General features: G+C 37.3%; 1 long non-coding RNA gene across 1 annotated transcript in view; it reads right to left on the reverse strand.

Moving 5' to 3' along the window:
* Nucleotides 1-22,826, reverse strand: part of LOC134737176 (uncharacterized) — a 34,603-nt gene extending 11,777 nt beyond the window's left edge. Inside the window, exon 1 of the long non-coding RNA XR_010121822.1 lies at nucleotides 22,809-22,826. This is a non-coding gene — a long non-coding RNA (uncharacterized lncRNA). The remainder of the gene's footprint in view (nucleotides 1-22,808) is intronic.
* Nucleotides 22,827-24,850: the final 2,024 nt, after the last annotated feature.

Here is a 24,850-nt window from a genome sequence, read left to right on the forward strand (position 1 = left end):
GTGACTCCCTTAAAATTCCATTTCTTTCCTCAACCAACAGGGTTTATGGAAATGGAGAGTGTGACAGGCTGTCAGAACTAAAAACAAACAAACAAACAAACAAACCAGCATCTCAACAAAGAGATCAAGACATCACTCTGATCATAATAGTCAGTGCTACGGCTTAAATGTCCCCTCCAAAACTCATGTTGGAATTTCATCTTCAATGTGCTTGCATTGAGATATGAATTTTTAAGAGGTAACTAGATCATGAAGACTCTGCTCTCATGAATGGACTAACCCATTCACGGATTAATGGATTAACGGGTTAATGGATTATCATGGGACAAGAATTGGTGGCTTTACAAGAAAAGGAAGAGAGGCCTGAGCTAGCATGTTAGCACACTCAACCTCCTCCCACCTGACCCCCTGCACTACCTTGGGACCCTTCAGAGAGTTCCCACTGGCAAGAAGGCTCTCACCAGATGCGACCTCCTGCCCTTGGACTTCTCAGCCTCCATAATTGTAAGAAATAAATTCCTTTTCTTTATAAACTATCCAGTTTCAGGTATTTTGTTATATGCTACAGAAAATAGACTGACAGTGTTTAGCATCCCTTACTGGGTATACCAACAAAGACTATTTAAAGAAACCATTGATAACCGCATAAACACATGATAGCTAAATAAATTCAAACTTGGATAATTAACAAGAAAAAATTCCAGAAAGGTTTAGGAAATTAAAGTTTCCCTGGAAAAATCAATTGTGGAACATGCTTTAGAACTTTAAAATATCCTTGAACAAAAATTATTCTATTCCTACTATCTTCTCTAAAATATATTATCTTACTTTTGTTTTGCCTTCATAACACTGATCATGATCTGAAATATATACTTATATTTCACTTGCCTGTTGGTGTTCTTTTTTGATTGTTTTTTAACTTCTCACCCACTCACAGAACACAAACTCTGTGAGAATAAGGGCTATATCCTCAGGATATAGAACAATGCCTACCACATGCAGGATATAAATAATTATTTGTTAAATGCACAAATGTATAAACCTAAGATCAATCTCTCTTCTGTTCATTTTTCCTTCTGTCTTCAAAATTTCACATGAATGCCTCATTTTGGCGGACACTAAACAGGAACCATATGAGGAAGGACTCTAAGAATGCAGTTTCTTGTTTCTCCTCTGCCTAAGAATGTGTTGGTGGCAAATGTAAGCTGAAAATAGATAATCTGTCATGGGGTGGGAGGTTGAAATCTGGGTCTCACCACAGGCTCCTTTAGTGCTACCTCACCAAGATAGTTGTAAGAAGTTTCCTAATATCTCCCAAGCTCCATTGAACATAAATGTAAACTCCCTATTCTGCTCTAAGAAAAGGCTCTGAAAGTTCGCAAGAAAACAGATGTTCCCCTAGACAGGTATTATAATAAAACTGGTACTAAATTCCATTGAGCAGAAACCAAAAGTAAAATACAGTAAGGCAGAACAAAGGAGGGTTGTTGTTGTTGTTTAATTGTTTTTCTAGTGCTTATTGAGCACCACTTGTGATGTCAGAACCGGCAGAAAAGGAGCCTGGTGTGAGCTACATGCAGGTGTGTAAGCAGCTAATGGAAGTGACAGCTAAGATGATATATAACCAGAGTGTTGAAAAATGAATTATCCATGCGGTTTAAATGGGCCAAATGATATATTGGAACACCATGTGGTTTAACACAAAGCATGGCATTCAAGATGGAAGATCCAAATCCTAACTCTGGCTCTAACACAGACCACTTTTACAAGACTGAATGAGTCATTTAAACCACACCATGCTGTGGTTTCTCCCTCAGTCAAATCAGTGTAGCAAAATGTATTGCCCAGTCACAACACAGGATGTTGCGAGGAAACAAGGGTAGTAGCAACAAATGCAGCCTATTCTGAACACTGCAAGGTGCATGCACTGTGCAAAATAGCAACCCTTATGTATGATTGTCAAGGCAGGACTCTTGCAAAATTAATTACTTTTTCAAACTAAAAATCCCACTTTCTTAAACTGGTGTAATACATACAAAATATTAAGGTTTATTGCCATAATTCTGGAGTTTATCCCTTTATATGAATTTATATAACATACCACAAATATTTAGAATTGAAAAATCCATTTCAGTTGTGCCAACAGTTGCCAATAATTCACGATATTTTACCATAACTGTGAGATCCCCTCAGGTCAGAAATATGCATCCTTGTCCCTGTATTTACAATCTTATATTTAGACCTTGCCAACTGGCCGTTTAGGTTGCTCCAAATCAAATAAACTTTGAAGCCCACACAGTAAGGGTTAGATCATTACTGAGCAGGACGTACACAGGCTGGAGGTGCCAACAAAACTCAGGGCAAAAGGGAATCACCAGACGTGAATTAGATACAGAGGCAATTATGGCATAATGAAAATGAGTAGGACATGGAGTCAAAATGGCTGACGTTAAATACCTGCTCTGTCACTTATGGTATGACCTTGGCCAATCCTGAATAGGATTTCGGACTTCATCTGTAAAATCAGAATACTAGATTACGCCAGGTGAACAAAGGCAAGAAGGCATGCATTAATCAATTCACCCAGTGAATGCCTATAAGAACACAGCTTTACAGCCACATCGCCTAGGGCTTTAATCTATAGCTCTAATCTTAACTGTGTTACCTTGCACGAGATACTTAACATCTCTGTGTCTTAGTTTTCTTATCTCTAAAATGAGAACAATAGTAGACACTACCTTAGAGGAATGGTTTTGAGGACTGAGTTAATTTGTGTAAAAGATTTCAAACAGTATGTAGCATATAGTAGCATTATCATTATTAGTATGTGCCAAAGGAAACAAATATCAAAGATCAAGGAAAACCATGTCCAAATGGAGTCACAATGCGTATCAAATGACCTCCCAATATCTCTTACAGATTCATGATTCCCTTACATTTAGTTTTGTTTTCTCTTTTTTTCTTATGACCAAGGAAGTTTCATAAAAATTGGCTGTTTATTGCAGATAGAATTGTTGGCTTTTACAAGCTTTCCTTCCCCTTAAAAGTTCTCACCAGTGACTGTGACATTAATTCTCTCTAACAATTGCTTTATCACAGAGAATAAACCACCATAGGAACCCAGAGCAAGAGCAAAGTTAGGTACACAAAATTTAAAGCAGTTTTCATAACGTTATTAGAGATCAGACAAGAGGAGGCAAACAGGGTGAAAATTTCTTTTTGTTCTTTCCATGAATCTGCTCTTTGTTGAAGAATCTCGTGGGTGAGAAACAAAACAAGGTTTAATGAACTCTAAATTAAAGATACTTTGAAAATGCTATTATGGTAGGTTTCCTAAGCCAACATTTCATAGTAATGACTCTTGTCTTAATCCGCTTGGGCTACTAACAAAATGTTATGATAACAAAAATATCATAAGTTGGGTGGCTTATAAACAACAAATATTTATTTTTTAGTTCTGGTGATGGGGAAGTCCAAGATTAAGGTGCCAGCGGTCTTAGCGTTTGATGTGAGCTCTCTTCCTTACAGATGGTGCCTTCTGGCTGTATCTTCTCATGGCAAAAGGGGCAAAACAAGCTCCCATGGGCCTGTGTTATAAAAGCATTAAACCCATTTATGAAAGTTCTGCTCTAGTGACCTAATCACCTCTCAAAGGCTCCACCTCTTAACACCCACATCTTGGAGAGAGTAGGTTTCAACATAATAAATTTGGAGGGACCCAAGCATTGAGATCATAGTTACTAAACCATTTACCCTCTTTTCAAGTTTATAGCCTGCCAAATATACTCTTTTCTCTCAGCAAACTTCCTTTCTAAAGCCCATGTTTTCATGAAAGTAATAGAGGAGTTATTGAGAAGTTATTTTAGGCAGATAGAGAAGGTAAGGAGTCCTTGGTAAGGTTTTTTCTTTTAATAAAAACAGCCCCAGAAACATTTCTTTTCTAATAGAAAAACGGCTTGAATAGCCAGGCAGGCAAGATTTGATATACAAATGCCAGCAATTAGAAACTGGGTCCATCCAACATGGTGATTCCCACCCTCTTCTCCTTGTCACCACTGTGCCAAGCATCATGACTGCCTCCAGATAACTCCATGTGTGCAGGATATCATGGTGACCTGTATTTGCATATTAAAACGCTAGGGTGGGAGGGCCAGTTTTCTCACAGGCTATGTGAATGACATACCTGGTCAAACCAATCCCCTGAGCCCTATGCAAATCAGACACCACCTCCTCCAGCCTTCTAAATAACCCACTGTTTTCCACAGGACTGGTGGGCGTAGCGGGGAGGGGGGTGGGCAGAAGTCTCTCTCCACTAGGAGCCCCCCTCCCTCTGCATGGGGGAGTTTTCTTCTTTCTTGCCTCTTCAGTCCTTAAAACCACTCCACGTGTGTCCATGTCATTTATCTAATTGGCACAAGACAAAGTACCCTGACGTTCCTCCAGTCATTGGAGCCATATCAAAAGGCCATTGGCTTCCTGTCACCAAATCTACCAATTTTCTTTCATTACTTCCCCATTTGCCCTTTATTTTTGCACATCATTCTTACTTAAATGGAAGATTTGTCCTGCTTTTTCACTAAGGTGAAGTCTGTGTAATAAATCTCATCCAGTCTCACCTGCTGTAGTTCGTATTTAATTATTCCATCCTTTTCTGTAGCTACACTGCCCCTTTCCACTGGTTTATCCACTTCAATATGTTATAGTCGGACATGAGCAGGGCAGGAGAGAGCCCAGCCCCACCAGGAATGTCAGGCATCCATCAGGTGATGGTCAGGCAATTGTTAAACTGCATCTCTAAAATAATAATTAGTCTCAACTGGCTCTCGGGAAAGGCAGTCTCCCAATACACAGACAAATCCCAGAACTAGTGACCGGCAGCTTCCCAATAAAAGCTCAGGAGTTGGATGAGTGGGCTCAAGCATGCACACCAACAGGCAAAATGGTGGAGTTTAACTGGCATATGACCTTCCTCTAGGAATGCTAGACTGATAAGGGAAGAACACCTCCAGTGAGCTTGCATACAACTCTAATAAACACACTGCACATGCTCCCCTCCCAAGTGCTAGCAGGCCAAAACTGCACACGTGGACAGCCCACCACAAGGGAAGAAACAGGGGAGAAGAGATGCAAGAGCCCAGAAGCACGCCAACGTATAAAACCCCAAGTCATAGGTCAAACCATGCACTTGATATCTCAAGTCACCCACTTGGCCCTCTTCCAAGTGTACTCTACTTCCTTTCTTCCTGCTCTAAAGATTTTTAATAAACTTTCACTCCTGCTCTAAAACTTGCTTCAGTCCCTCCTTCTGCCTTATGCACCCTCGGTTGAATCCTTTCTTCTGAGGAGGCATGAAATGAGGTTGCTGCAAATCTGTATGGATTAGCTGCCAGTAACAAATATACAAACTTAATAAAGGTTACACATGGTAAAATGTAAAAGGAAAGTGAGAAAAACAAACAAAAAAAATCCTCCCCTCACACATCCCTCTAGCTTCAACTTTATCTTCTTATCTTCTTAAAAGTCGCAATTTTCAAAGAAGTTATCCACAATTGGCACCTCCCTTTCTTCACTTCTCCTTTTCTCTTTAACTCATTCAAAGCAGGTTTCTGTTCCATTGAAACTATTCTTGCTGAGATAGTCAATAATCATCTATATCTCTAAGTACAGTGGAGTCAGTTTTTTTCTTGTTTGACCTAGCAATAGCATTTGACCTTTCTAACCACTTCCTCCTTTAAAAATAAAAATAACAAAACACTTTTCACTCAGTGTCAGCACACCACAACCTCCTGCTTTTCCACCTAGGTCTTTAGCTGTCTTGCCAAGATCTCTTTGTTGGCTCCTCCTCATCTACCCATTTCCTAAAGGTTGAAATTTATGAGCACTATCCCCAAGACTCCATGCTCCTCTTTCTCCATGCACCTCTCCACATTATCTGTCATATATCCATGTTTAAAATAAATCTCACCTTTAGCCTAGATTGATCTTGTCTAACCTTCAGACCCATATACCCAAATTTGTGGTCCATATCTCTACTTGAGATATCTTGCAGGCATCTCAAAAAAGTTTTCTAAGACCAGTCATATCATCTCATTGACAGAAGTGCCCAAGCCAGTACTGGGGTAGTAAGCTTTGACACTTCCCTCTTACTCACTCCTTACATCCAATTTCTATTTAAAGCATTTTGATCTCTTCATTTCTCAAAAACAAATCATATCCTAAAAATAGCTTTTCTTATATCCAGAGATATGATTAGCTATCTTCCCTTCCCCTACACTATATGGTCCCATAGCTTTTCCTTCTTCTCCAACATGGTTATATATAAATCTAAATTATCATTTTCTTCTACTCATGTTTTACATTCATCTTAATAAATTATTCAGTATCTGTCTTCCCCAATAAGCAACTTAAATAGTTGAATGAGTGGATGATTTGATAGATGCATGGAAAGAAAAGAAGGGAAGAAGGAAGGAGGGAAGGAAGGAAGGAAGAAAGAAAGGAAGGAAGGAAGAAAGGAAGGAAGGGAAAGAAGGGACATAAGTAGATTTGGAAATCTTTACAATTAAAATAATAATTTATGAATTTAATATAATAATTTAAGGGAATAAAGTTTTATAAGAGAAATATAAAAATTAAGGAAAGAAGAAAAGGGGAAAGAATTTAGAAAAAAATTCAGAGTTCATACCAAAATTAGAGAATAGACCTAGAAAACTTGGGACTGAGGATTGTGGTCATCTAAAGAGGTTAAACAAAATGCCCAGGGAGGTATGATTTAATGCAGTGAGTAGTCCAGTAGTTACTAATTTTATTATTGTAAGCAAGTTTCTTAATTATTCTGTCTTATTTTTTTTTTATCTGTAAAATTGGGGCAATAATAGCATCAACTTCACAGGATTGTTATAAAAATTAAGTGATACTAATTGATATCATTTAACATTGATAACATCTTGGGAAAACGTAGAGTATTAGCCGCCATTAATGTTTTTGGTTTAAGTGAGTGGGCTTCATGAACACCTGCCTTCACAGTCTCCTCAGACCATCTGAACTTCCCTTTGCAGATATTCCTTTTTCAACAGTGCAGAAAATGGAGTACCTATACCCAAAATAGAGAATGAAGCCTGAAACACACACACACACACACACAAACACACACACAGAGAGAGAACTTCATAACAGTGCTTTACAAATATATCTTGAAAATTAATGCCTCTGTGATTTTGCTCACTCTGTTGTCTCTGTTTATATATGTGTCATGTTCTCCAGAGAGACAGAACTAATAGGATGGATAGATAGATAGATAGATAGATAGATAGATAGATAAATGGATATGGATATAGATATAGATAGATATCTCCCTCAGAAAAGATTTATCATAAGGCATAATAAATTATACTTCATGTAACATAATATGAATAACCTTATATACCTTACACAATTATGAAGACTGAAAAGTCCTGAGATCTGCAGTCTGCAAGCTGGAGACCCAGGAAAGCCAGTGCTATAGTTTGAAGGCCTCAGAGCTGAAGGACAGGTAGTGTAGACTTTTGTTTGGGTCTGAGGGCCTGAGATCCAGATGTAAAGGACAGAAGATCATATCCCAGCTGAACAGTCATACAGTGTTAATTCAAATTTCCTTCACCTCTTTTGTTATATTTGCACCCTCAGCAGATTGGATGATGCCCACTCACCTTGTGGAAACAATCTGCTTTACTCAGTGTACCAATTCAAATGCTAATCTCCTCTGGAAACTCTCTCACACACACCCAGAAATAATGTTTCATCAGTTATCTGGGCATCCCTTGGCCCAGTCAAGTTGACAAATAAAATTAACCATCTCAGTTTAGAACACCTGCCCTTCTGTTGCTGTTCAGCACGCAGGTCATCTTCTCCATTTCTCACACTTGGCTATGCAACGTTATTCACTTTGTACAACATTATCCACTTCTTCTTTGTAACTCCCAAAGCCTATTGTTTCAACTCTAATGTAGTACACAGCCTGAGATTCAAATTTGCCTTGCTGGGGTGATCTTTTCTTATTCATCATTGATTTTTTATAATCAAGTAGAGAGTTAGATACAAAAGTGCTTAATTTATGTTTATCGATTAAAATTGAAACACTGAAAAAGAGGTAACTTGGTCATTAGTCTGAAAACCAAAAATTAAGATTTTAGTCTCTTTTTCATAAAGGTGGTTGAGCTGTCATGAAATTTCCTTAATTCTCAATAATAAAATATTAGTGGGCCAAGTGTGACATTATATCCTCTAAAGAAAATAAATATACATTATTCTCTACTAGAAAATGGGAGAAAAGTAATGATTAAAGATTAATAGTGGCTAATGTGAAAAACTAAATAAAACTCTGACACTTATTAATAATTTTTGAAAAATAAAGAATATGATGATTCCCTTAGGCTTTTTCTTAAGAGATATAAAGTGAAGTATTTGAAGCAACTCTGCATAAATTCAGGGAAAACACTGTCTTCATGTATAACATTAATAGCCTAATGATGTTAGAAATAATTTAGTGCTGCCTTGAGCTAGGATGAGAACATAAAGTCTTCCAGGACTGATTTGGGGCCTACTGATAAGAAATCATAAAGGGAGCCTCACTCTCTTCCTCTTTGTCAGGAATTTAGAGAATATTACTAACTTTGTTAAAAGTGATCATGTTCATATTATGTTGATTGAGCTCCAAATATGTATTAGGTAGTACTATAACGTATCAATTATACAGAGAATATATGAAGCAGCCCCTTTTCTCAAAGACTTTTCTGTCTGAATGGAAAGACACATGAGTAAAGCTGCAATAACATACCAAATTGTAAAGACCATCTACACTATGAAGAAACCACATCAACTAATGGGCAAAATAACCAGCTAGCATCATAATGACAGGATCAAATTCATACATAACAATATTAACCTTAAATGTAAATGGGCTAAATGCCCCAATTAAAACACACAGACTGGCAAATTGGATAAAGAGTCAAGACCAATTGGTGTGCTGTGTTCAGGAGACCCATCTCACTTGCAAAGACATACATAAGCTCAAAATAAAGAGATGGAGGAATATTTACCAAACAAATGGAAAGCAAATAAAAGCAGGGGTTGCAATCATAGTCTCTCATAAAACAGACTTTAAACAAAGATCAAAAAAGACAAAGAAGGGCATTACATAATGGTAAAGGGATCAATGCAACAAAAAGAGCTAACTATCCTAAATATATATGCACCCAATACAGGAGCACCCAGATTCATAAAGAAAGTTCTTAGAGATCTACAAAGACACTTAGACTCCCACACAATAATAATGGGAGACTTTAACACCCCACTGTCAATATTAGACAGATCAACAAGAAATAAAATTAACAAGAATATTCAGGACTTGAACTCTGCTCTGGAACAAGCAGACCTAATAGACATCTATAGAACTCCCCACCCCAAATCAACAGAATATACATTTTTCTCCACATCACATCACACTTATTGTAAAATTGACCACATAATTGGAAGTAAAACACTCATCAGCAAATGCAAAAGAACAGAAATCATAACAGTCTCTCAGACCACAGTGCAATCAAATCAGAACTCAAGATTAAGAAATTCACTCAAAACCACATAACTACATGGAAATTGAACAACCTGCTCCTGAATGACTACTGGGTAAATAACGAAATTAAGGCAGAAATAAATAAGTTCTTTGAAACCAATGAGAACAAAGACATAACATACCAGAATCTCTGGGACACAGCTAAAGCAGCATTTAGAGGGAAATTTATAGCACTAAATGCCCATAAAAGAAAGTGGGAAAAATCTAAAATCGACACTCTAACATCACAATTAAAAGAATTAGAGAAGCAAGATCAAACAAATTCAAAAGCTAGCAGAAGACAAGAAATAACTAGGATCAGAGCAGAACTGAAGGAGACAGAGACACGAAAAACCCTTCAAAAAAATCTGTGAATCCAGGAACTGGTTTTTTGAAAAGATTAACAAAATAGATAGACTGCTAGCCAGACTAATAAAGAATAAAAGAGAGAAGAATTGGCCGGGCATGGTGGCTCATACCTGTAATCCCAGCACTTTGTGAGGCCAAGATGGGCAGATCACAAGGTTAGGCTGAGATGGGCAGATCGCAAGATTAGGAGATCGAGACCATCCTGGCCAACAAGGTGAAACCCCGTCTATAACAAAACACGAAAAAATAGCCAGGTGTGGTGGCATGTGCTTGTAGTCCCAGCTACTTGGGAGGCTGAGGCAGAGGAATCACTTGAACCCAGGAGGCGGAGGTTGCAGTGAGCCAAGATCGTGCCACTGCACTCCAGCCTGGCAACAGAGCAAGACTCTGTCTCAAAACAAAACAAAATAAAGAGAGAAGAATCAAATAGACACAATAAAAAAGATAAAGGGGATATCACCACTGATCCCACAGATACAAACTACCATCAGAGAATACTATAAACACCTCTAGAAAATCTAGAAGAAATGAATAAATTTCTGGACACACACACCCTCCCAAGACTAAACCAGGAAGAAGTAAAATCCCTGAATAGACCAAAAACAAGTTTTGAAATTGAGGCAGTAACTAATAGTCTACCAACCAAAAAAAGCCCAGGACCAGATGGATTCACAGCCGAATTCTAGCGAGGTACAAAGAAGGGCTGGTATCATTCCTTCTGAAACTATTCCAAACAATTGAAAATGAGGGAGACTCCTCCCTAACTCATTTTATGAGGCCAGGATCATCCTGATACCAAAACCTGTCAGAGAGACAACAAAAAAAGAAAATTTCACCCCAGTATCCCTGATGAATATTGATGCAAAAATTCTCAATAAAATAGTGGCAAACCAAATCCAGAAGCACATCAAAAAGCTTATCCACCACCATCAAATTGGCTTCAACCCTAGGATGCAAGGCTGGTTCAACATATGCAAATCAAAAAACATAATCCATCACATAAACAGAACCAATGACAAAAACCACATGATTATCTCAATAGATGCAGAAAAGGCCTTTGATAAAATTAAATACCCCTTCATGCTAAAAACTCTTGATAAATTAGGTATTGATGGAACATATCTCAAATTATTAAGGGCTATTTATGACAAACCTACAGCCAATATCATACTGAAAGGGCAAAAACTGGAGGCATTCCCTTTGAAAACCAGCACAAGACAAGGATGCTCTCTCTCACCACTCCTATTCAATATAGTATTGGAAGTTCTGGCCTGGCAATCAGGCAAGAGAAAGAAATAAAGAGTATTCAAATAGGAAGAGAGGAAGTCAAATTGTCTCTGTTTGCAGATGACATGATTGTGTATCTAGAAAACCCATCATCTCAGCCCAAAATCTCCTTAAGCTGATAAACAACTTCTGCAGTCTCAGGATACAAAACCAATGTGCAAAAATTACAAGCATTCCTATACACCAATAACAAACAAACAGAGAGCCAAATCATGAGTGAACTCCCATTCACAATTGCTACAAAGAGAATAAAATACCTAGGAATACAACTTACAAGGGAAGTGAAGGATCTCTTCAAGAAGAACTACAAACTACTGCTCAAGGAAATAAGAGAGGACACAAACAAATGGAAAAACATTCCATGTTCATGGATAGGAAGAATCAATATCATGAAAATGGCAATACTGCCCAAAGTAATTTATAGATTAAATGCCATCCCCATCAAGCTACCATTGACTTTCTTCACAAAATTAGAAAAAAACCACTTTAAATTTCATATGGAACCAAAAAACAGCCTGTATAACCAAGACAATCCTGAGCAAGAAGAACAAAGCTGGAGGAATCACACTACCTGACTTCAAACTATACTACAAGGCTACAGTAACCAAAACAGCATGGTACTGGTACCAAACTAGATATATAGATCAATGGAACAGAACAGTGGCCTCAGAAATAGTGCCACACATCTATAAGCAACTGATCTTTGACAAATCTGACAAAAACAAGCAATGGGGGAAAGGATTCCCTATTTAATAAATGCTGTTGAGGGAACTGGCTAGCCATATGCAGAAAACGGAAACTGGACCCCTTCTTTACACCTTATACAAAACTTAAGTCAAGATGGGTTAGAGACTTAAAGGTAAAACCTAAAATTATAAAATCCCTAGAAGAAAATGTAGGCAATACCATTCAAGATATAGGCATACGCAAAGACTTCATGACTAAAACACCAAAAGCAATGGCAACAGAGCCAAAATTTACAAATAGGATCTAATTAAACTAAAGAGCTTCTGCACAGCAAAAGAAACTATCATCAGAGTGAACAGGAAACCTACAGAATGGGAGAAAATTTTTGCAATCTATCCATCTGACAAAGGGCTAATATCCCGAATCTACAAAGAATTTAAACAAATTTACAAAAAAAAAAAAAAAACACCAAAAAGTGGGTGAAGGATATAAACAGATCCTTCTCAAAAAAAGACAATTATGCAACCAACAAACTGAAAAAAAGCTCATCATCACTGGTCATTAGAGAAATGCAAATCAAAATCACAGTGAGATACCATCTCAGACCAGTTAGAATGATGATCATTAAAAAGCCAGGAAACAACAGATGCTGGAGAGGATGTGACGAAATAGGACTGCTTTTACACTGTTGATGGGAGTGTAAGTTAGTTCAACCATTGTGGAAGACAGTGTGGCAATTCCTCAAAGATCTAGAACCAGAAATACCATTTGACCTTGCAATCTTATTACTGGGTATATACCCAAATGATTATAAATCATTCAACTATGAAGACACATGCACACATATGTTCATATGTTTATCGCAGCCCTTTTCACAATAGCAAAGACTTGGAACCAACCCAAATGCCCATCAATGATAAACTGGATAAAGAAAATGTGTCACATATACACCATAGAATACTATGCAGCCATAAAAAAGGATGAGTTCATATCCTTTGCAAGGACACGGATGAAGCTGGAAACCATCATTCTCAGGAAACTAACACAGGAACAGAAAAGCAAACACTGCATATTCTCACTCATAAGTGGGAGTTGAACAATGAGAACACATGGACACAGGGAGGGGAATATCACACACCAGCGTCTGTCAGGTAGTGGGGGGTAGGGGAGGGATAGCACTAGGAGAAATGCATAATGTAGATGGTGGGTTGATGAGTGCAGCAAACCACCATGGCACATGTATACCTATGTAACAAACCAACAAACCTGCACGTTCTGCACATGTATCCCAGAACTTAAAGTATAATAAAATAAATAAATAAATCACTCCGATAGACTTGTTTTTATGAGTAATAAAGAAATAACATAGATAAGAGAGAGTAAGGAATGCTAAGCATGAATGATTCAAGAAAATTTTATAAGAAAAATGATTGAATAAAGTGTTAGTATTTGTTTAAAAGTTTTCTTTCTTTATTATTAATCATATTTTAATTGTTGACACATTGAAAATCATAGAATCAAATAGCACCTGCAATCTAATACCACCACCTAGAGTTACACACAATAACATTTTAGACTTCTTCCCATTATTTTTCTAACTACTTTTCCTTCATGTCATTGAGTTAATACTATATCTTATACTGTGCTTTTTGCCAGCGTATGTAACTAGCATTTTAAGTAATTCTGTGAACTTGAAGTATTTTTAGCAAACTCTAAATCTTTTTTACAAACATAATTTTCATAATCATCATATGAAATTATATTTCATGGTATACCAGACCATGCTATAGTGCTGGGTTTTTTATTGGTTTTGGTATTCTAAATATAATTATTACAAAAACAATTATAAGAAAGTTGTCTTCATAAATCTCTCTCCTCATTTAAAAGCATAATTTGTTACAGAATTCACAGAAGAAAGAATTTTATTTAATGAACAGAATTTGTATTGAATAATCAGAGTTCAACACTTGCATGATGACAAGATAAGCATGTTAGGCCCCTGCAAGTGAGTGTGCAAAATCATAAAATCTTCCCACATAATAGTGGTTTTAAGATCCACAAGCACATTATCTTGCTATTCCATAAAGGTAAGTCAGGAGACGAGGCAAAGCTGAAGACGCATGTAGAAACCAGATTATGAATACGCTTTTACGCCATTATCAGTAACTTATCTTTTATCCTGAAGGCAATGAAAATTCAATAAATGTTTGCTCAATATAATTGATTTACCCACTTAGGAAGAGTTTGCTTCCTTAAGTAAATAAGACTAGTAATGCGATATCTAGCAAGTGCCCCATTGAAAATATCTTTTCTTCAGGAAGTATACCTTATCTTCATAGCTGAAATTAGAGGAAGGCTTCATATCCTATTTATTCATGTCTTCTAATTGGTTAGTAAATCCAAAAGATTATAGCAACAAATACTTTTTACAGATTTAGCACAAATACTGAGTGTTAATTTACTTTAGAACTTAGACAGATTCTTCAGTTGAAAACTTTTGGTTAGAGCCAAAGCCTCTTCTTTGACTGGAGATCCACTGATCAGAGTTCTACCTCCTGATCTTTTGCATAAGTCACACCCATAATTTATGATATAAGATGCTAATTTATTCAAGACGAAGCAAAATGTTTGATATGCAAAGCACTCTAAATGCAGACTCCACCATTGAAAGTGTTTGTAAAACATATTTCTTATTGATTTTTCCAATTCTCAAAATATTTTTGGCTAATTCAATAGCAATATTTTTCTTAGGAACTCATACATAAAATTTTCTACAAATGCATTAAGTTTAGATTTTATTGTAAAAATAAGTTTCATTTCACATTCATATCATTAGGTTACTTACTATTTAATGCTTTGAGTAGTCATATTAGTTAGTAAAACTGGCTTAATAAGGGTTGGAAACAACTGCAACTAATTCTTGATAAGAATCAACACCAGTGGAGGGAACAGAATGGCCGCTGGCTGTGGACATCAGTCAGTCTGCCTTACAGAGGGAATGCAGGGCATTGCTAAACCAGCAAGCATTTCAGTGGAGCTCTTACAAGGAAGTTACCAATATGATTTCTCTTTTCTCCAAACTTCCAAAGCCCTTTATCTGAAACCATCATCACTGTCTATGCAAATACATGATTACTTAGGTACCTGACTTTTCTCCCTTGACAAATCCATTTCTGGTATGGTTTTGTGTCTAGCATATGGAAACTTTCATTACATTTTTATCTTATTGTTGGCAAAGCCGAAAAGGTTGAACCAATTCCACATGGACTTTGAAAAATATAAATATTGTTCAAATTGATAAAGACTTTTCTGTGTATCCTATTACTACCTTATGGAGGTTTCCCCACATGTGCTTTAGTCATTTAAACTCTTCTCTGCAATAAAAGTTTATAAACTACAGATTGTTATGGTTGAGTAGTGACTTTATATTGTTTTTAAGAAAAAAAAAGTAATGATCACAAAAGAGATAATACAAAAAATGTTCCAAGACAATTGAGACCAGACAGTCTTGGGCCGGCTCTTGTCCCTTTACAAACTCCTGCCCTACATAACCTCTAAGCCCCCTGTTCTGACTCCTAGGATCTACTGCAGTCAATCCATCTGCAAGCCAGAGGGATTTGGATAGCAGGAGGCCCCATAAGAGGTTTGGAGGATGAAAGGAAACAGTGGCCAGGGAATTTTGATCCCGTCTCTCACTATACCTCAGCAGCAAAGTTTTAGCAGTGGCTGTCCCTGAACAACTCTATCTCCTGTGTGGCAACCTGGTTCCAAGAGGTTAGCCTCCAGAGGACTCCCAGAAAACCATGCTCTCTCCCTGTCCCATCAGATTTAAATTACTAGTGGCTTCCTTACAGGTATTGACATTCGCTCATTGGTTCTGTTAATCCCACCCATACTTCTGTAAAGAACCCCTCAACAAATTTTCTTCAAGATTTCAGCTGAGTATCTATGTATTGTATTTTCTGCCAGGACACCTACTGATACTACTTCCAAATATTTATCTATAAATCCCTGCATTAAGTTTCTTTTTCTCAAAGAAACTCAAGAGTTCTTACTTCTTTTTTCTACTTAATTTGCATTGCCTTTAGGTTTAGATGAGAACCTAGAAGTAAAAGCACTCTAGGTATTTAATGCAACTTGAAAAATAATTTCACAGTACTTAAAAAAATGTAATCTGATCTACCCTTTGACCCAGAAGTTCCACTACTTAAATTCTATCATTTAGTAATACTGGCCCAAGTGTTTAATGATACATCTCAGGGATCACAAACCTAAGGATTCACGAGAACCAGGCAGATACTATAAATGAATAAAGGCAGCTACATGCAATGTGATAGGAAAAGCAGAGACAGTAGCAAGTGAAATGAGTATTAACTTATAAATGCAGCAGGTTATACTCTGTCAAAGCAGAGTTTTTGCAATGCAAAAACTAGACCCATAGCTATTGATCTTTAGGGTTTTCTTAGAGAAGCCCAAACTCTGGATTTTGATCTAAATTGCCTTGATTTATAAATGTTGACTCTAATTTTTTTTAAACAACGTGGAATCCAAACCAGTTGAATCTATAGTTTTGCTCTGATTTTAGAGGACAGTTTTTATCTTTGAAGGATGAGGAAGAATGTTATTGGCTGCACTGTTTGTAATAGCAAATATTTAGAGAAAAATTAAATGGCAGTCATAAGGTAGATTTTATGATACATATCTTCTATGTACTAGTATGCCACAATTAAAAGAATAAGGCAGATATGTTTGCATGAACCAAAAAAAGGATATGCTATATATGTTTATCTTTAAACCAATTGCAAAAGTAACATAAAGATGATTATCTATTATTTAAAAGGATTCGTGTAGTGAGATTGTGTGTGATGAATAACAAACATCTGGAAGAATACACATCAGACTTCTGCCAGTGCTTTAAATATGGTTGATGGAAATGGTAACGATAGAGGTGTATTTACCCTTGTCTTTTTTGTTTTTGTTTTTTGGTGTTTGTATCTGTTATCACTGAGTTTTTGTTTGTTTGCTTGTTTTTGGTGTTGAGACAAGATTAAGCAACATAGTGCGCTATGTTGTCTAGGGTGGTCTCTAATGCCTGGGCTCAAGTGATCCTTGCATCTCAGCCTCCCGAGCAGCTGCAATTACAGGCACACACCACCATACCTGGCTCTTTTTCTTTTGATTAATTTTCCTTCGAGTTATAATAGATGTGTAATTAAAATAAATATAAAATTTTGCCACCAAATAGCTTTAGATTATTCTATTATGAACTAAAGTAATAAGAAATATTCAATAGTCACTAGATATGGACTATTAAGTTCTGCCGGGCATGTTTCTAAGCGATGTGCATGTATGAACTCAGTCAAAGCTCACAACAACTTTTGGGAGGTGGCTACTATTATGTTCCTCATTTGCTGTGGAGAAAACCAAGAGGTTAAGTGACTTGGCCAGAGTCACACAGCTAGTGATGGAGCTGGTACACAAATTATTAGTTTAGCTCAAAAACCCACACACTTAGCCCCAACGACACTGCGTAAATGCTGTCCATGTAACACCAATAATTAAAGAATGATTAAACATAAAATTAATGTTGCTCATTTTTATTCATAAAATATGTAAACTGAATTATCAAAAAACTCTGAGAATATTTTATTCAAGCTAAAATAGCTCTGTTTATTGGGAAGCAAACAACCCACAAAGAATTTTCTGTATCTCTTCTGTGTAAGTTTTTACTAAGGCTTAAGAATTTATAGATTTACCTCTATCCAAGCTAAAATAGCCAATAACTATCTTTTAAATATTCAGCCAAAGAAGAAACACTTCACTTTCCAAGATGTTTTGGGGTAGACGCCAAAATCATGATTTAAAGAGAGGTTGAAGCCATTTTATCTTCTGGGGAGAAAAGTATAGTTGACCTTGTAAACTCAAAGAACAATAAAGTAGATCAAAATATCTTGAAGACATGCCTCGTAATATGGAATGTTTCTCTGAAGTATGACTACAATAGACATGTCTACAAAGAATCACCCATTGTTAGGCCATATGGGCTTGGTACACAAGAAGCAATATGTTAGAACATGCTAAAGTGACTTTAGAATTTGCCCTTTATGAGTTCCTACACCTCGTTCAGTTTTATCCAGCATTAGTCAAGGCAGAAGGAATGAGTTTTAACAAGAAGAAAGATTATAATTTTGCCATTAGTACTTGCCAGAGAATGGCATAATTGTGGCAAGAAAGATCTCTGTGGTCTATGGTTAATTTAGTATTTAAATTATACACATCTACCAACAAATGAAACATGCCATACTTTCCTTCTGTCCTTAAGTATTCATAGTTCTCACCCTAATCCACTCAATCAAACATAAGAGCTTATCTGCAGGGCATTTTCAAGGCATCAAAACAAATTACTCTTTGCTCTTTTGCTTTTGTTTTTTGCTTTGCTAAAAAAGATAACTAGATACATTGCATATTCCTTTATCTGGGAAATTCTAAAGTTGTTAAAATGGATTCTTAAATGCCTTAAACATAAGAAAAAAGAACGTGTAAAAACTTAACTCAAAAATATCAATTTTAAATTATCAATTGAATACATGAAAAATAAGGGAAGAGACACTTCTGTGCTTAATTCTGCTGAATAACCGGAATTGATTCAAGAGATAAAATGGAGCTACCAAGTTAAAATTGAGAAAGAGAAAATGGTTTGAGAGAAAACGCAGCTCATTTGTTAATTCTCTTCTGTTTGCCTCTTCCATCTGTGGTCATCCATATTGAGTCACAAAACACAAAGCCATTTTCCAGAGATAAAATTATAATGGATGGAAGACAGGCGTAAAATTGTCAATACTAAGATCAAATCTTTACCTATCTCAAGGACTAGAGCTGACAGATTGCCAGATATCTGAAGTGAAGGAGCAATTTAAGAAAGAAAGAAATAGACCAACACCAAGAGGCAGATACCTACGTCCCCAGAGAAGCCACATTACACTTGCAAACCAGACAAAAGCTACAGATAAATGAGAATAAAATATTCTAGAATATTTAACTCAAGGATTTCACATACCAAAGTTAGCCCTTCCAACAGTTCTTATCCTGACTGGTTTCCATATTTAACACTTTCTTTGCAGCCCCAGAGTTTTCTTCAGGATTGAGAATTCCAGGGATTAATGTAAATGTTGATCTCTTTCCACTCCATACCAACGTTTCTTAGAATGTTGAAGAAGTCATAGAATCATGTGTCCTCTTTAGGATGCTATAAATACTATAGACCATTTCCCCCAGAAAAATGCACACTGCAATTAGCTACAATTTCATGGCAACTGCTAAAGTCTACCTATAATCCTCTCATTCTGGGAACCATTACCCTGGATAGGTGCAAAAGATATAACAAAACAAAACAAAAATCTACGTTTATAGCAATTATAGTTTTTTGTTTTTGTTTTTGTTTTGGGGCAGGGGCGTGGGGACGGAGTCTTGCTCTGTCGCCCAGGCTGGAATGCAGTGGCACAATCTCAGCTCACTGCAACCTCCGCCTTCCAGGTTCAAGTGATTCTCCTGCCTCAGCCTCCTGAGTAGCTGGGACTACGGGTGCCTGCCACCATGCTTGGCTAGTTTTTTTGTATTTTTAGTAGAGATAGGGTTTCCCCATGTTGGTCCGGCTGGTCTTGAACTCCTGACCTCATGATCCGCCTGTCTCAGCCTCCCAAAGTGCTGGAATTATAGGCGTGAGCCACCGTGCCTGGCCCACTTATAGTTTTAATCATCACTTAAAGGCAAATAACTGCTAAGTCTATGACTTTAACCTCACTCCTAGGGTCCAGAAACATAACATACCAGTTGCTTTTTAGACATTCAAACTAGAATCCCATGGTAGCTGGGTGTAAGTTGTGCAAACTATTTAGAAGTAGGGACTTAATATACCCGGGCTTGAATCTCAACTCCATGACCAATAGTATTTCTGATTTCTCATGATAATTGTATATATTTCATTAGGCTGTAATGAGAACAAATGCGTTTGTGTATGTGAAGCACTTGGCACAATATCTAGTGTAAAGTTAATGCCAAATAAACGTTACATTGATATCACCTTTCTTATTAGCATTAACACAATATCCATATAAATGATATTAATATGAATATTATTAATACCAATTGAATATTTATATAACAGAACTCTCCATGTATTTTCTAAAACCAGATACTCAAATATTTCTCTATCCTTCATCTATTTTCTCTTCCTGAAATCCTCTTTCCAATGTATTTTATTAGCAACTCCTACTTTCTTAAAACAATTCTGGTTTAATATTACTACCTTTAGAAAGATTTTCATAACACCCATTCCACTAGATCAGGCAGAATTACTTATTCTTTTCTATGTTCTGTCCTGTGAATACCCATAACATACATGACCTACATCCAATGCAATAACTGCCATAAAATCCTGTAATAGTTAGACCTCTATATCTGTGAGAAATTATTAGGGAGTGTGTCTCGTTTAGCTCAGAAAGCCTAGGGCAATCACAGTGCCTAGCATATACTAAGTACTCTCAAAGAAGTATTGAGTACATCCAGATAAAATCAAGGACACTTCTTTTTGTTTTTTAAACTGTTACCCAGGCTGGAGTGCAGTGGCGCCATCACGGCTCAGCTCACTGTGCCTCAACCTCCCACGCTAAAGTGATCCTCCCACCTCAATCTCCCAAAGTGCTGAGATTACAGGTACAAGCCTCTATGCCCAGCCAAGGACACAATTTTTGATAGTAAATAAAATATAACCTAACAATCAATCACCCTCTCTACCCCCAGTAGTAGTTCTGAGTGGGAAAACAATGTAAGAAAAATTTCTGATCATTCCTGAGAATGGAAACATCAGAACTTTATCACTGATGTATTATTTCAATGAACAGCAGTCATGTCCAAAAATGTCAAAGTGACCCTGCCCTTTCATCAGTCATGTAATTAAGGCACTTTGCTTACAATCACCAATTGCGTATAAGACATGAACCACCAACAAAGTACCAAGACAAGGGATTAAATTTATGGTCACCAAATCTCTTAATTTCTTAATGTTTCTATTCATCTCAAGATGTGTTTTCCCAAAAACAGCTCTTACATTTTTTAGAGTTTTCTATTCACAAATGCCACATGAATCCATATTTATGATATAAAATATGACTCTCACATGAACATTGCTGTTGTACTCCACACATTCAAAGATAGCGTGCCTAAATGCATAATTCATTGCCATCAATTTATAGGCAAAAACATAAAATGTCTAAGAAAATGCTTCATAATATGTCTCTAACTTCCTGGCATTTGACAAAATTAAGTTACAGAGTTTAACCAAAGGGGAAAATATTTCTAAATTGAATCTATTTGTGATATACTGGTTTAAAATGCGAAACTGCCAACATATTCTGTTTACTCCCTTGGCATCTGCTGCATCTGTCAACTGGTGGCCAAAAATTAGAGCAGACTTAACTAATTAGAAGGGTCCCCATCTGGTAGCTGAACTTCTTGTTTATGTGTCCTTTACATTCTAAGTACAGAGATTCGAACCAGAACTTTTGTGGTTTGTAGCAGAGGAGGCTGTCTCTGGCTAGCCTGCTAGCTATTGTCCTGCTGAGTTGAACTTGGCCCAGATGGAAGTGTTTTCTATATTTTATGGCCTCTGTCCCTGTGTTCCCTTTGGGATGAATCATCGTCTTTGCCACAGGAGTTTCCATTGTCTCTCCAAACACTTTTTTCATTCATTTTTTTCTCCATAGGCCGAGATCTAAGACTACAAGTACTGTGTTGAGAAATAAAAGCTTTCAAAAGAATCCATGATTTGGTAAAGTCAATACTACCTTCATAAGAATAAAACTGGAGAAAATAATTAAAGTAAAATATCCTAGTATAGTTTATTTCTTCATGGTTTTTATTTAATCTTTGTGAGTATAGCTTCAGAAAAAAAGCAAACTCCTGGCAGGATCAGGCAACAGATACATTTGTAGGCTTTGGATAAAGACTTCTGTGGAATTCTGGCCCTGCCTGTCATTAGTTGCATATCCTTCAGAAAAATGACCTAACCTCGCTAAACCTCAGTTTCCTCATATGCAAATTTAGAACAATATTTTAATTGCTATTTCATAGGATTGTGAGGATTAAATAATAAATTATGTGCGACATGCTTAGCACCAATACTGGCATAAAGAAAACTGGCCATAAGAACCTCTACTATTGGCTGGGCGTGGTGGCTCACTCCTGTAATCCCAGCACTTTGGGAGGCCGAGGTGGGCAGATCACGAGGTCAGGAGATCAAGACCATCCTGGCTAACACATGAAACGCCATCTCTACTAAAAATACAAAAAAAAAAAAAAATAGCCAGGCATGGTGGCAGGCACCTGTAGTCCCAGCTACTCAGGAGGCTGAGGCAGGAGAGTGGTGTGAACCCAGGAGATGGAGGTTGCAGTGAGCCGAGATAGCTCCACTGCACTCCAGCCTGGATGACAGAGTGAGACTCCAGAAAAAAAAAAACAAAAACAAAACTCTACTATTACTGAGAATAGAGGCAAAAATTATTTTTAAAATATTATAACCAATAGTCTTTTCAAATGTAATGCAATACACCTTGTACCAATTGGTTGTTTTGAAGCTTAGATATTTCTCTATATTTTTAAAGTTTCTCTTAGAGGCATTTTGATTTCCCTGAGCACATTCCTGTCAATATTAGAGGAAGATTAGCAACATGATGGGTGGCTAAAGAAGGCAAGCATGAGACGATCTTGTTAGAAAGAGAAACAGAAGTACTCTATTCACTTTATCATCTTTTTGTCTATTTTCCAATGTTATTTTTTTCACTAAGCAAGCAAGAAGTGATAGTAAATTTGTAAACAAACTTACTTGGAGGGTGTTGAGGAGTTACTCCACATCTCTTGAACACCTATTATGTGCCAGCCCAGTTTTAAACCTGGGAATAGAAAGATGAGTAAGGCATGATCTCTATTTGCAAAGAGTTTACAGTGTGTAAGAGCAGAGCCAGGCATGTGATAAATAAATAGGTTTCCGTATAAATAACCAACACCTGTGTTATAGTGTCTGGGAACGCCTCTGAGAGTAGTGACTACTGAGATAAAGTGTAAATAATTCAAAACAGTTAGAGGAGCTTCATATAATAAATGAAAGATATTACAGTTAAAAAAAAGCAGTGTGAGCTCAATTATGGAGTGGAGGTGAGAGGAGAAGATGTTCTGGGTTTATACAAGTAGTTTAGAATTGCTGGAACCTAGAGTGCATGACTGGCAGCACAGAAGGCAGAGATGAAAAAGGTGGCAGTGACCCATTGCAGAAGGCTTCTGTAGGAGTTCAGTGGCAGTGAGCAGCTATTGAAAGGTTTAAAATAGTGAAGTGGCAAATAGATTTTCATTTTAAATGACTCTCAGCAGCACTGAGGAGGACCAATCTGAAGTAGTCAAGATGAATTTTCTGCAATTCAGGCATTAGCTAAGGAAAAACACCCTCAATTAGGGCAGTAGGAACCTGAATAGAGTAGCTATGACAGACCTCGGGAAAGGATCGTGGAACAGGGAGGCCTTAGTGTTCTAACAATGTTAATGTTAGATATAGTGTGATAAATCTGGTACAACCACAGGAGCAAATGAGAACAAGGCTTGGAAGGAAGAAATGTGTTACACCCACAAGTCCCAGAGAGTAGGTCACCACACGACATGCAGGGCTATAGGGGAAAGTACCAGTGTCCATCAGCAGTCAGGCGAGAGCTTAGGCCATGGCCTTTGCTGGAGTTCCCTTAAGAAAGGCAAGATAGGGCAAGGTGAACAGTGTAGGATTGGCTAGTTTAAATAATTTCAGCAGCCTCTAAACTACAGGACAGGTTTCCAGTAGCCTGGTGCCTGGTCCTGGAAATGATCAAGGCAGAGGAACATTGCTCCTTGCATGTACAGGTCAGACAGAGGAAATAAGGCTCTAAACTGGCGAGTTTGCCTGTCAAAGGCTTTGTCCCCGCTGAGCCTTTTGCTAGTCTAAGAACTGACTAGTAACAAAGATTTTCTCTTTACCCAAGCTCTAGACAGGCTCCTCCAAACCCTTTCTTGTCTAGACCTCAACCTTGGTCTCCAAAGACTCAACCAAGACATTAACATAGCTTCTGACAGCATAAAGCCACATCACTAGGATGACTCTATCCCTCTTGAAGTTCCTGCCTGAGAAAACACAGGCTGCCAAAATAATTTAGTTTGTTTCCGCCAACACAACACCTTTAGATAGGACTCTAGTCTCCCAATCTCTTTGTTAACTTCAATAAGTGCCAGTTAGCAAACCCAAGCACCAAGCCCTTCTTCCTGCTTTCATAATTTTTTACTTTTCTGACTCTACTGCGCCCCCCATTCACTTCCCTCCCTGTTCCCTCATTCTCCCTTTAAAACATTCAACCACTTTTGTACAAAATGAAGTTGAGTTCAGTTCACGTGAGCTTTTTTCTCTATTGCCAAAGTATATTACTGATTAAAATCTGTCCTTACCACTTTAACTAGTGTTTGGCTTTGTTTATATTTGACACTAATCCTGGGAGGGGCAGCGGAAAGGGTTTTTAAGATGACAAAACATCACAATATATAGAAAACAAAAAATATATACAATATACTTGGTGACTAATCAGATCTGGTGCACGTGTCAGTGTGGTGAGGGTGGCACCTTCATTTGTAAGTGGGTAAATGGGGATAGTGACACCATACACAAAACTAGAGAACAGTGGAAGAAATACCAGGCTAAGTAGAAAGATGAAGACTTTAGTTGAATTCAAAGTGTCTATTGCACATGGTGGCATAAGATGAGGGGGAGGGGGCAAGTTCTCAGTCTATTTGTTATCATTAAAATCATGCGAATGAATGAGAATATCCAGAAAATGCATAGAATGAGAGAAGGGGTAC

The sequence above is a fragment of the Symphalangus syndactylus genome, chromosome 7, assembly GCF_028878055.3.
Source record: "Symphalangus syndactylus isolate Jambi chromosome 7, NHGRI_mSymSyn1-v2.1_pri, whole genome shotgun sequence".
NCBI classification, from domain to species: Eukaryota; Metazoa; Chordata; class Mammalia; order Primates; family Hylobatidae; genus Symphalangus; species Symphalangus syndactylus.